The sequence below is a fragment of the Myodes glareolus genome, chromosome 5 (genome assembly GCF_982192425.1).
Source record: "Myodes glareolus chromosome 5, mMyoGla1.1, whole genome shotgun sequence".
Taxonomy (NCBI): Eukaryota; Metazoa; Chordata; class Mammalia; order Rodentia; family Cricetidae; genus Myodes; species Myodes glareolus.
In genome coordinates, this window is record NC_142030.1 from 8,774,885 (window position 1) to 8,787,651 (window position 12,767).

At 43.1% G+C, this 12,767-nt stretch overlaps 2 long non-coding RNA genes across 2 annotated transcripts; both read right to left on the reverse strand.

The window, feature by feature from the left end:
• Window positions 1-477: 477 nt before the first annotated feature.
• LOC146894804 (uncharacterized) lies at window positions 478-12,118 on the reverse strand. The gene is made up of 3 exons (XR_015001102.2): window positions 12,037-12,118; window positions 10,839-10,951; window positions 478-876 (listed from the first exon to the last, which is right to left on the reverse strand). It is a non-coding gene; the product is annotated as an uncharacterized LOC146894804 (long non-coding RNA).
• Window positions 6,856-8,646, reverse strand: LOC148121973 (uncharacterized). Its single transcript, XR_015737836.1, has 2 exons — window positions 8,216-8,646; window positions 6,856-7,502 (listed from the first exon to the last, which is right to left on the reverse strand). It is a non-coding gene; the product is annotated as an uncharacterized LOC148121973 (long non-coding RNA).
• Window positions 12,119-12,767: the final 649 nt, after the last annotated feature.

Genomic DNA, 12,767 nt, shown 5'->3' on the forward strand with positions numbered 1-12,767 from the left:
GCAGGAGTGGATTAGTGCAAGGGCCCAGGACCTAGGCTTATCTGTTAGTTCAAGTTTTGATCTCAAGGCTGGGAAAGACACGGCCAGAAATAAACGTTTAGGGCATGGCATTCCTTCCATGTGAGGACAGCACATTCCTTCTCTTTAGTGACAAGTGACTAAAGAGTGGGCTGTGTCCCACTTATGACCTCAGTCCATAAAAACGCAACCCTGGGCATCTGGCCCAGCTTGAGGCAGGAAAGAGTTAAAGCTAAGCATTGCGTCCTCACTCTTTTCTTTCTTTCCAGTGAGCCACAGTTTGGGACAGAAGCTTAAACTTGCAGCATTTGGGGGCTGACTGGGGGCTGGGGTGCATCCTGACTCTGGCCTTCCCTTTCAGCCTTCTATGGAGAGGATAGTTCTCCTGCCTTTGTGCTTCCCTGGACTAGGAAACGCTCAAGAACGTAAACCCACAGACAGAAGTACAAAAAAAATATATGGTAGAAAATCATTTTTATTTCTAGAGACCTGAGAGGGTGTGAGTGTGTGGGCATGTCTGGGTGTCCGTGGTCTGTGGAGGAAGTGGACTTGCTGCAATAATCCTCCAACTGGCTGAGCACAGCTTCCAATAACAAACAGTGACATTCACACAAATCTTTGTGGCTGTGCCTTCCCTTTCTTCGTATAGGAAACCAGTCGGATTTTTAAATGCTTTCGTGATGTGATCAGTAGACAGGAATGGGAAAGAATTTCCCTGAAACTTGACTTGCAGTCAAAATCAGGAAGGACGATGGGAAAGAACTGAGAGATCTCAGCTACTCAGGATACGGCGCTTTCCGACATCTGGACGTTCAAACAAGCATTCTGCATTCGACGTTAACATTAATGAAGTTTTTCCTGTGGAATGGATTGGATGGTTACATATTTGGCAATCGTCTTGTGGTCTGTTGCTTACACTACCTGACCCAAAGTTCACTTTCCTTGTGTTGGCCGTGGGAAAGAAAAAAAAGTGGGAACGACAAGAATGTGAAGAAGGGCACAGAGCACAGTACTCAGCATTTAGCTGACCCACTTCAAGCAGGGGAGGGTAAGGGGTCGCTTGCCAGCTGTCTGAGATGTGAGGTGTAACAAAGGAGGGAGTAAGATCTAGTTGGTGGAGAAGCCCACAAAATAGGATGTTTATTTTTATTTTTTACCCAATCTTTTTTCAAATTTTTAAAAATTGAAAATAGATTTTTATACAATATATTCTGATTAGAGTTCCCCCTACCCCAAGTCCTCTCAGATCTTCCCCAATTCCCCACTCACTCAAGTATATATATATATTCTCTCCCATTAGAATATAAACAGGCATCTAAGAATATAATAAAATAATAAAACATAAAATAAAAACAGACAGAATAGGAATAGGATGAAGTGAATTAGTTTCCAGAAGGAAAAGAATGAAGGAAAAAGCCTTGAAAACACATGTAGAAGCAGAAACACACATGTTCACACACGTGTAGAAACAGAGACACACATGTTCGCACATAGGTAGAAGCAGAGACACACATGTTCACACACGTGTAGAAACAGAGACACACATGTTCGCACATAGGTAGAAGCAGAGACACACATGTTCACACACATAGGAATTTCATAACAACACAACTCCAGAAACCATCATATATAAACAAGAGACCTGTAGGGAAAAACAAAGCAAAGCAAGCAAACAAAAGCAAAACAAAATATCAAGACCCCATAAGTATGCCCAAAGTTTTATGAGATAAGGAGCCTTCAAAAATGCCTTTGAGCTTGTCTAGTGTTGGCTGTCTCATGCTGGGCATGGGTTCTGTCCTTCACAGTGGTTTATCTCTTTAAAAAAATCCTGAAATAAAAGGCCACTCTTTTGCCTTCTTCTTTTTGATTCCTATCAAAGACCCATTAGAGCAGTGGTTCTAAACTTTCCTAATTCTGGTTCCCTTTAGTTCTATTCCTCATGCTGTGGTGACCCCAACCATAGCATTATTTTCATTCCTACTTTGTAACTATAATTTGGCTACTGTTATGAATCATAATAATATTTTTAAAGATGTAGACTTTCCAAGGAGTTGTGACTCACATGCTAAAAACCTCTGAAACAGACGAACAACTGTCCTGGATCAAAAAAAATATATACTTTCAGGAGACTCATCGACAGGTGTTCAGGTTTGTCATTTAAAGAGCTCTGCACAGAAATATCACCCAGTGTGCTGAAAAACCGTTGGGAGCCCCCTGCTATTTTCAGAAGCTTAAATACATTGTAAAGTAAAGGTCATGGCTATGTCCAACGACTGTTTAGAGGAGTTGGAGGGAAAAGAAGGGGATAGGCCCTGAAAATATGGTGTTGGAGGGAGCAAGGTACTCTATTACATCAGCAAGAACATGAGGAAATTTTCTGTGTGACCAGTCCAAGCTGTGTCGTGTGCATAGATCATTATATGTGGAGTGTGCATGTAACTGTGCTATATACAGTGGTACTATCCAAGTATGTGTAAGCATACATGTGCTTATGTGAGTGTATGTTGTATGTGTACATGACAGCATGTTTATGTGTGCATGATGACTTGTGTACATATGAATATATATATATACATATATATATATATATATTAGAATGACAATGTATATAATATATCTCTGTGTATGTGATGGTTAATCTTGATTGTCAACTTGTTGTACCTAAGAAGAAAGAACTTCAATTGAGGAGGATTTACTTGCATCTTATTAGCCTATGGGTGTTTCTGGAAGGAACAAATAACATTGTTAATGTGATGAGGAACCTCCTTTAGCCAATGGCCTTTGAGAAGCTGGACCAGGTGGGGCATGACTTTGGGTGCCAAGAGGCCAGTGGAACTAACTTCTTGGCCTCTTCCCACTTGCCACACCTGGATGTTGGGTTCCATTCCTGTTTCCTCATTGTGATTTGTGAGTTTTCCTTTTAATAAAGAGACCCACATTGGAGCACCGGACTGAGCCCCCCATGGGCCAAATGAGGAGCAGAAGGAGGAAGAACATGAAAAAGGAAATCAGGACCGCGAGGGGTACGATCACCCACTGATACAAGGGGACTGATCTAAGGAGAGTTCACCAAGGCCAGTTGGACTGGGACTGAACGAGCACGTGATCCAACCAGATTCTCTGAATGTGGCTGGCCCGGAGTCTTTCTGAAAAGCCATTGACAATGTCACTGGGACTTGTTTCCTCTGCATATACTGGATTTTTGGGATCCAGTCTGTTTGGATACTCACCTTCCTGGACCTGGAGGGAGGGGGGAGGAACTTGAACTTCTCACAGGGCAGGAAGCCCTGACTGCTCTTGGGGATGGAGAGGGAGGAGGAGGGGGAGTGGGGGCAGTGGGAGGGTGTTGGGAGGAGGGGTGGAAATGGAAACTTTTATAATTTAATAAACTTTGAATTTAAATATAAAAAAATCATTTAAGAAAAAAAAAGAAAACCTTAGCATACCCTATTCAGAACTAATGTGGGATTCCTTTATTCACTGTCCCCTATCTGACATGTTCTGCTTTATCTGGCAAAAAGGAACATATCCTTAGACCCAAATTTTGAAGTCAAGATACCTTTAAAGTATATGTGTTGTTTTAGCTTAGCAGCCTGTAAAACAAAATGTCTCTCTGTACTTAGCTCATTCAAAAAATTAAAAGAAAACACAATAATATACATAATCCAGACCCTCTGTGTAGTTTCCATCTTTACATGGCTTGTTTTTTTAAACTCCTTTAATCTATGACTGTCTGTACTCTGTCTCTTTAAAGACTTTGTTTTATTTTTTAAAAGCATTTACTTTTTTTAAACTGTCTATATTCTTTTTCTCTCTCCCAAGCCTACATACACTTTTTGAATACACTATGCCTTGTTTAGCTTTTTTTAAAAATGTCTGAATCTGTCCTGTTGTGTATCTGTAATCCTTTTCTGTCCAGGAGTGCTTCTTAAAATGCTAAGCAGTGTGGCTAGGACTAAGGCCGCTTTGCCTTTTGACTCTGTCCAGTCAAAAATGGCAAAGGCCCATTCACTGCCAGCTCTGCAAGCCATGCTAATAGCCCCATTTCCAGGCACACAGCTGGTCTATATTGCCATTAAGCAAGTTGTTGCACTCTGCTCACAAACCCCATTTAAATACAGTACCTCCTGAAAGAGCCAGAGTTCATGCTGCCAGCATGAACCAGGAAGCCTTCCCTTAAAGAAGCTACTCAGTTTTTGCCACTAAAGCTGAGTCAGGAAATCTCTTAATGGAGCCATACCTCTGCCTGCCATCAGCAAACAGAGCCTATTTAGAAATATGCGACTCCCAACAAGCTTCAATTGACTCCCTTTTCTATGGGTCTAGAAGCCCTCTTTTTTTTTAAGCTTTTTTAGGTCTTATGTGGATCTGTGCCCCCCCCCCAGACTATGGGTGCCATTCTCTTGGCAGAGACATGCTTGTTAGTTCCCTGGCCACTCAGACCCAAAATAATCACTCAGAAACTATATTAATTACAACACTTCTTAGCCAATTAGCTTATGAATATTTCTAGCTAGCTCTTACATCTTAAATAAACCCACCTCTATTAATCTGTGCATCAGCACTAGATTGTGGCCTACCGACAAGTTTCCAATGTCTGTCTTCTCCTGCAGTTACATGTCATCCCACTGACTCCACCTTCTTTCTCCCAGCATTCAGTTTAGTTTTCCCACCTAGCTCTACTGTGCCCTATGACAGGCCCAAACAGCTTCTCTTTTCATTAACTAATAAAAACAACACATAGACTGAAGGACTTCCCACATCATTAATAAATAATATAGATAATAATACTAAAAAGTACACAGCCAAGAAACAGGGATATATCTTATTTTCTAACTACTTAAACTTCATTGTCTTGGAAGCCAGTCAAGACTCCTTTCCCCACTCTTAGAAGCTCCGTGACTCTGGATATGTCACTTAACCTCTCAGGTGGCCCCCCAACCTCCTCACACAGTCATCACAGCCCATCCTACACCACACTCTAATTGTTAATTCACTTGTATTTCTTCTCAACAGTCCTGTGAACATTTTGAAATTAGGGTAGTGTCTTAAGTGAGAATTCCCAACATCTAGCCCACTGCCTACCAACTAGAGGAGGTCACAAATAAATGTGTGGTTCTGAAATGACAACTCATCGGTGGTCTAAATGTGACACAATCTGTAAAGGAAATTTGGAGATGAAAATTGAGAGACAAGAAAGGGGGCTGTAAAGCGACTGCTAGGGCAACGGAGTGACTAACTGGAGATGGCTTCACCAGCGCAGTACAGCTTCACAGCTCAGGTGGGAAGGCAATGTGCCTGCTAGTCTATGGTTCACATTTCTGCCAGGGAGGGGAATGCAAGAGGCTACTCAGAGTCATTCAGACCCAGGGTGAGCCAAAGTAGCCCTAGGAGCTAGAAATCATTATGGTCCTTAGACTTGGCTTCTGTCATTTCATTCCAACTGTTGGGGACTCTGAGAACTAGGCTGTGTAGGCAGTGTATAGAGAGGCAGAATCCTATAGTCTACGCTGATACCTCCTGCATTAGTGTCACAAAGCTATGGGCCACATGCACTTAAAGCCTCAACGTGAAAAGTGGTACTTGCAGAAAAGGGAGAGAAGAGATGATGTTTTACCTGGTAGCAGCAGGGGAAACCACTCTGAAACAGTAAGCCCTAGGCTGCCTGGAGACAGAGTCACTGCTTCAGGGCTGGACAGACAGGGAGAATGAAGAAGATAGGACTGAAAGGGAGCTGCTCTAGGCATGGATGGAGACACGGCAGTTCACAGCATCCCTGCTGTCAGTGCTGAAAGCTTACTAGATAAAACATTATCCAAATCACTTCCTACATACTGTCTCATAATAGTCAGCAATGTCAATAAGACAGGAGATCCTGATGTCCCCACATAATTATAGATGAACAAACGGAGACAGGCATCTTCTCTAATCTAATCCATCATATTTAACAGGAAGCTTGTGAATAGTGTCTAGATTATAAAATGATGAAAGGAATGCTACAATTCTATTCACCTGGCCTATACCAGCAAAGGTATGGCATTATGCAAATTTTAAGAAAAATTTAAAGTTAATGACAGTTAATAATAACCACAAATATATAATACTAACAAATTAGAGGGGTTAAGTCTAAAATATACAACCAGCTAGAAAGAAATTATTATTTATATGTTGTGGGATTCCCCTCTGTATTCTGTGAATATGATTTTATTACCATTGGTTAATAAAGAAGCTGCTTTGGTTTATGGCAGGGCAGAATAGAGGTAGGTGGGAAAAACTAATCTGAATGCAATAAGAAAGAAGGCAGAGTCAGAGAAATGCCATGTAGCTGCCAGAGGAGAAAGAGGGCAGAACCTTACTGGTAGGCCACATTCTTGTGATGATACATAGATGAATAGAAATGGGTTAATTTAAGATGTAAGAGCTAGCTAAAAATATGCCTGAACCATTGGCCAAACAGTGTTGTAATTAATATAACTCTTGTGGTATTATTTGGGTCTGGGTAGCCAGGAAATAAATACGCAGTCTCTGCTTACACTTGTAATCTGTCAATGACATTTATATCAAATTACACATAAAAGAGGCATTGGAAGCTTGTAATATTGGTTAGGTACATGTTAGACTGCACAAGCAATTACAGCAGTGTGGGGGTGCCTGAGGTGGTTCAGAGCTCATGAACCACAAGAGGATGCTCCTAAGGGCATGGTCCATTTCCATCTTCTCAACCTATCATTTCCTCCATGTGGCATTATATCACGTGTATATTCCAGATGGGAAAAGAAGTGCTGATGCGGGGCGCGCATCCTGTCCCGCAGGAATGAACGCCACCAAAAACGAGAATTCCTTCTCTGGTCACATCTTTATTTGGAGCATTCCCTTGAGGAAAATTGGGGGAAGGGAAGATAGAGCAGGGACAAGAGAAAGCTTAGAGAGAGAGCGTTGGGCCCCGAGGCAGCTGCTTTTAAACGGTGGAGCAGCTTGAACGCTGTCCTGATTGGTTAATGCCATTCTGCTGGTCTGAGCATGTGCAGGCAAGGGTGCAGGCAGGGGTGCTCAGCCCCACATGGCTACCTCCAAACTGCAGGACCACCTGTGCCTCCAGGTGGCTCCCAACATCTCCCTCTTCTCTTGTTAATAAGAGCAATAAGGCAAAACTATTTTCCAATCTGGTCCCCACCTCACTTGGGCTAGCAGGTAGCACATCAATCAAAGACATACAGCACTTCCACCTAGACACAGCATGCCAAGAATATCTCTGCTCCCACCCATTCCTAAGGAAGGAAAAGGCAAAGTAGAGTAAGAGATAAGAGGTTGAACAGGGTGTTGCTCAAGTCGATGGTGTGAAACAGCTGCTCTTGACACTGCCCAGAGGGTCATCACTGCTGCCTCCGCACGAATCTTCCACAGCAGGACACTCAGCATCCACTGGGTCATCTTCTTTATCTCTCTGGTCGGTCTCGCTGGCATCCAGATGTATGTCAGCATTCCTAGAAAAACATAAACAAAACTCTCCTCCCAAATTAACATTTAAGAGTACTAAAAACTCTCAGTGTAAAAATTCAGCAGAATCAGTACTGGAAGTAGGCTGGTTTTGAACTTAGAGACCTGTAGGTCTCTGCTTCAAAAAGCAAATCTTGTTTGCCTGTACCAGCAAAATTTTGAATTAAAAATTAAGTGTAAAGAATGCAAGAGAAATCCTTTCTCTGGGGGAAGCTGTCACTGGTAGTGTAGTCCCCCTCTTATGTCTAAAAACCAAAGCAGTTGTCACTGGGAATTGAACTCATGACCTTTGGAAGAGCAGTCAGTGCTCTTAACCTCTGAGCCATCTCTCCAGCTCACTGCATTCAAATGAAAAAACCTCTAGGTAGCATTGTTTATTCCACCCGTTGCCAGGGGCAATAGGTAATGATAACCAGGTTGACGCGCCTTGGCCGCCAGTTTCCTGGGACTCCTAGAGTTGCCAGCCGCAGTTGCGCAGCCTGCTGGAGTCCCGCCTTAGTTACCTCGCCTTTTTTGCTGCTGTTTTTATTTACATTCCTCCTGCACTGAACTTAAGGGATTTTTCTTCCCCGTTGCTTTCTGTACCTTCTTTCAGATACCTTAACTTTGATTTTTTTTTTTATTTTCTTTTCTTTTTAGGCCTATACTTTGAAATTCTTTTTCCTCCCCTTTCTGGAGGAATTCAACCGACGTCACTCACCGCTCCACGTTCTCAGAGTTCTGAAATTCAAGGCTCTCTGTGCTGGTGTCTGATTTCAGCTTTTTCTCCCGGGCTTACAGCACGTTGCTGGGCACTTCCTTCTCAGGGTCCCCCGGCGTGGTTGTCAGGGTCCCTCAGCGTCCCGGGGTTTCGAGCACCAGTTGCGGGGCGCGCATCCTGTCCCGCAGGAATGAACGCCACCAAAAACGAGAATTCCTTCTCTGGTCACATCTTTATTTGGAGCATTCCCTTGAGGAAAATTGGGGGAAGGGAAGATAGAGCAGGGACAAGAGAAAGCTTAGAGAGAGAGCGTTGGGCCCCGAGGCAGCTGCTTTTAAACGGTGGAGCAGCTTGAACGCTGTCCTGATTGGTTAATGCCATTCTGCTGGTCTGAGCATGTGCAGGCAAGGGTGCAGGCAGGGGTGCTCAGCCCCACACGGCTACCTCCAAACTGCAGGACCACCTGTGCCTCCAGGTGGCTCCCAACATCCTGAGGGTAATGCAAAGGTGAAGGGAGTTTGAACTTTAAAAAAAATTATCCTGTGGGCTGTCATTGTCATTTTGTTGCCTCCTTCTGGGTAACAAAGCCCCATCTAGGGGAGAGTGGTTCTGGAAAGGTGAATATTGCTTCTGCCTTAGGCAAAGTCTGGGTGCAGTAATGAGGGATGAGAGAATGTGAATGGAGCCAGTGGGCAGCCACAACCCCTTCATGGCTCAGACCCTCATTTATATCATACACTCATCAGTCTGGTGAAAACACGTTAGACAAGGTCACTCCAGTCAGGTTTCTTGGAATTAACAAAGTCTAAAGAAACCGCCAGTTGCAGAGATTCACTGGATGACTTTTTACCTTTCTGTGTTGCAGTGGACACAGATGTTCTTCTCAGTAGAGTAAACCAATTTCCCAGTTCCTTTAAACTTTGAAGTGTTACTGTGTTTCTTTTATTACCTGTTTTTAAAATTCCTGATTTGTGACATTAAATATTCTCATCAGATTGTAATAAAAAATGTTTGTGAAATGAACTTTGGACCTAGAATAAGATTTCAAAGATGAGTCAAATAGTGAAGGCACAAACTAATATTAAACTAATCAACACACATTGACTGACTCCCCTCTGTCAGAACAGTTACAACCCACACTTGTCAATAGATGTTGTTGTTTGATAGTTCAGATACCCACCAGAGAGATAGTATGATCTCAACACTCATCATTGTAATTTTCCTCCTCCTTACCATCATTACCACCATCTGAATTATCATCACCACCACCATCACCATGATCACCACCATCACCATCATCATCATCACTACTACCACCATCGCCATCATCACCACCATCATCATGACCACCATTATCACCAACCACCATCGTTATCAACACCACCATCACCATCACTATGGTCACCGCCATCACCATCATCACCACTACCTTCGTTATCACACCTGCCATCATCATCACCACCACCTTCATTACCATCATTACCACCACTCCCATCACCATCATCACCACCATCATCATCACCATCACCAACATCATCATCTATTATCAGGAAACTGTAGAATGCCAGTTTTGAAGTTAAACAGCTGGGGTTGTTTAGTGAAGCAAATGAATATTCTGGGCTCATCATGAGTCTTGGAAAGAGGAGTCAAAATGAGGATACCACAAAGTCTAGGGTAAGAATCTTCTAGACACTCTTCCAGACAGAGAGCTACTGTGTTCGTTCATGATGACTTTTATTCTTTTGGCTTTTATAACACTGATCCTGCACCAGAGATAAGAATGCACAGAAGAGTAAAAAGCTTGCTAAGGACTAAATACTTGTCTCTTTAGGATCAGAATCCATTGTTGAAACAGAGCCACCAATTGTGATGCTTTGAGGAGGTGGGTCTTCGGTATGTGAGGAGGTGATTGACAGTTGACCTCTCCTAATGGGATCAGAGCTTTTATCAGAGGCCTCAGAGGCCTTGCCCCTTTCATCAGGAGCAGACAGAACAAGAGGGTTCTGGCTCTGAGCTGTAAAGCAGGCCTGCACTATGCACCAGACTCATTGCTGTCTGAATTGTGGATTTTTTTGGCCTCCAAAGCTATGAGAATCGAATTTCCGTTACACTCAGTTTGTGCTATTTCGTTACAGCTTCTCAAGTCGAGGAAAACCAGGCACACACAGAAGGCCAATTGTGTTTGTTAGAGCCCATTCAGAAACTCACCCATTGTGAAGAGATACATCTAGGCATGGATGGCTGTGGGAAACACCCTAACTATAGAAGTGCAATTGTGACCATTTCAGGAGAGAGAAATGTCAGCAAGTTTTGGAAGAGGTTAGAAGACAAATCCCATGCATTCTCTCAGCAGGTGTTCACTGAGGATATGTGACTTTTCTGACCCGCGTGAAACGCCGTGAACATGGTAATAAATAGAAGACAAGCCCTGCTTTCTGGCTGTCTCCACAGAGGAATGGAACCACACAACAACACATGATCACATCCACCCTGCATATATACTCATACACACACACATTCATACACCACACACACACATACACACACACACATATACCACGTACACACACACACACACACACACACAGTAAAATAAGAAACATAATCATGTGTCAATATGTACAATGCGTGCAGAGGTCTCCTGAAGCTGGAAAAGGGCAGCAGATTCCCTGGAGCTGGAGATACAGGCAGATGTGAGCTGCCTGATGCAGGTGCTGGGAATGGAACTTCGTTCCTCTGAAAGAACAGCAAGCTTTCTTAATCACTGACTCATCTTTTAGCCTCAAGCAATAATAAAATCAATATTCCTTAAAAAATAAAATAGTTACTAGGTACTAGAGCAAAAAAAAAAATTTCAGAGGCATCTCCAAATTCTGGACTATTGAGAGGAAGATGTATGATGTCAGGCAACAGATGTCGGCCACATGTTGCCTGACTTTGTATGTCCTTGTCCTACAAGCAATGGGAAGCCACTGATGTGTGTAGGCAAGGTGATTGTTTGATCAGTACTTCATCTCAAAAGGCTCATGGGGTTTGTTTCAAGCAGATATCATACTAGAAAGATATACTTAAAGAAATCAGCTAGAGAACTAATTATATGTGTACACATGAAAATAGTACAATATATAAGACAAAGTAGTATCTTATTTTCTACCAAAAATGACAGCAAGGTTTGCAGAAGCCACATGATGTTGACGGGAGGCTAGAGTGATCAATATGCACACATATTCCCTAATGTCGGGAGGTCAGGTCTATCAATATGCACATGTATTCCCTAATGATGGAAGCCAGGGTGATCAATAACCACATGTATTCCCTAATGATGGAAGCCAGGGTGATCAATAGCCACATGTATTCCCTAATGATGGAAGCCAGGGTGATCAATAGCCACATCTATTCCCCAACGAACTGAAGACATGCAGAAGTGACCTGGGGTCCCCATGTTTTCTCCACACAGTAACTCAGCTTCTGTGTCTCATGTCTTCTATCCGTGCCCGTCTAAGCCCACTTTGTATTACTAACTCCAGGCTGTTGATGATGCCATGGAAATACAGAGAGAAATGAGACTTGAAAATCTAAAGCGCTTTATGAAGTCAGTGAAGGAGACCTTGGAGACCCACCAAGCGTGATCAAGACCAGGAGATTTGAGAGACTCACTACAGCCACCACTGTGGTTGATGAGCCACAGCTTTCCCCACTGCTTAGGGTAAATCTTAACCCACCAATGCAATCTCTTCCTCTTCTGCTTATTTATTTAAGAATGTCTGGAGTTAAGAACAGTTAAACAGAATTTAAGAGACAAATACAGCAGAGGGTCTTACTTCAGGATGTTCAGCCTTTGAGAATTCTGCCTCGACGCTGAAAGGAAGACAGGCTTCACCAAGATAAGTTTCACCTTATCTACTAAATCCAGGATATGTTCAGTTTATCATGTTTAGTGAATACAAATCCAATCGTTTTAGTGGTTAAACATTATCCCAGGTATAACAGTTGCTTGTCTGCTGCTGTGATAAAATATCATGAGCCCAAGCAGTCTCCAGAGGGTTTATTTGGGCTTACAGAGGGAGGGTCCATATGGTAGGCGAAGCATGATACAGGCAGTCTGAGAAGACAGCTGGGAGATACCTTCTTCAGTCACAAACATAAAGCAGAGAGAGTGAACTGGAAGTGCAGTCAGGTCATGAACCCTCAAAGCCTTTCCCCCAGTGATATACTTTTTCCAACAAGGCTACCTCCCATAACCGGTGCCACCAACCTCCCCAGGTGTTTGTCATAGTATCGCTTTGGGCAAGCCAGACTTTAGCTTTCTGTGCAGTTATTGGGGACAAAGGCAGAGGTTGCAAAGCCAGGGAAAAACATGACTTGCAAGTTTTAAATTAGACCAGAAAATGTGGGTGGGAAAAGTCTGGAGGGTAAAGCTCAGCTCACCAGAAAGACAGGGAAGGAAGACAAGAGGCAAGGTTCCGCGTTGGCCAAGGGCCACCTCAGCCTTTTCATCCTGGTTCGCTGACCATCTAGTTCTTTGAGCCATAGCTCATTCCATTCTTAGAAA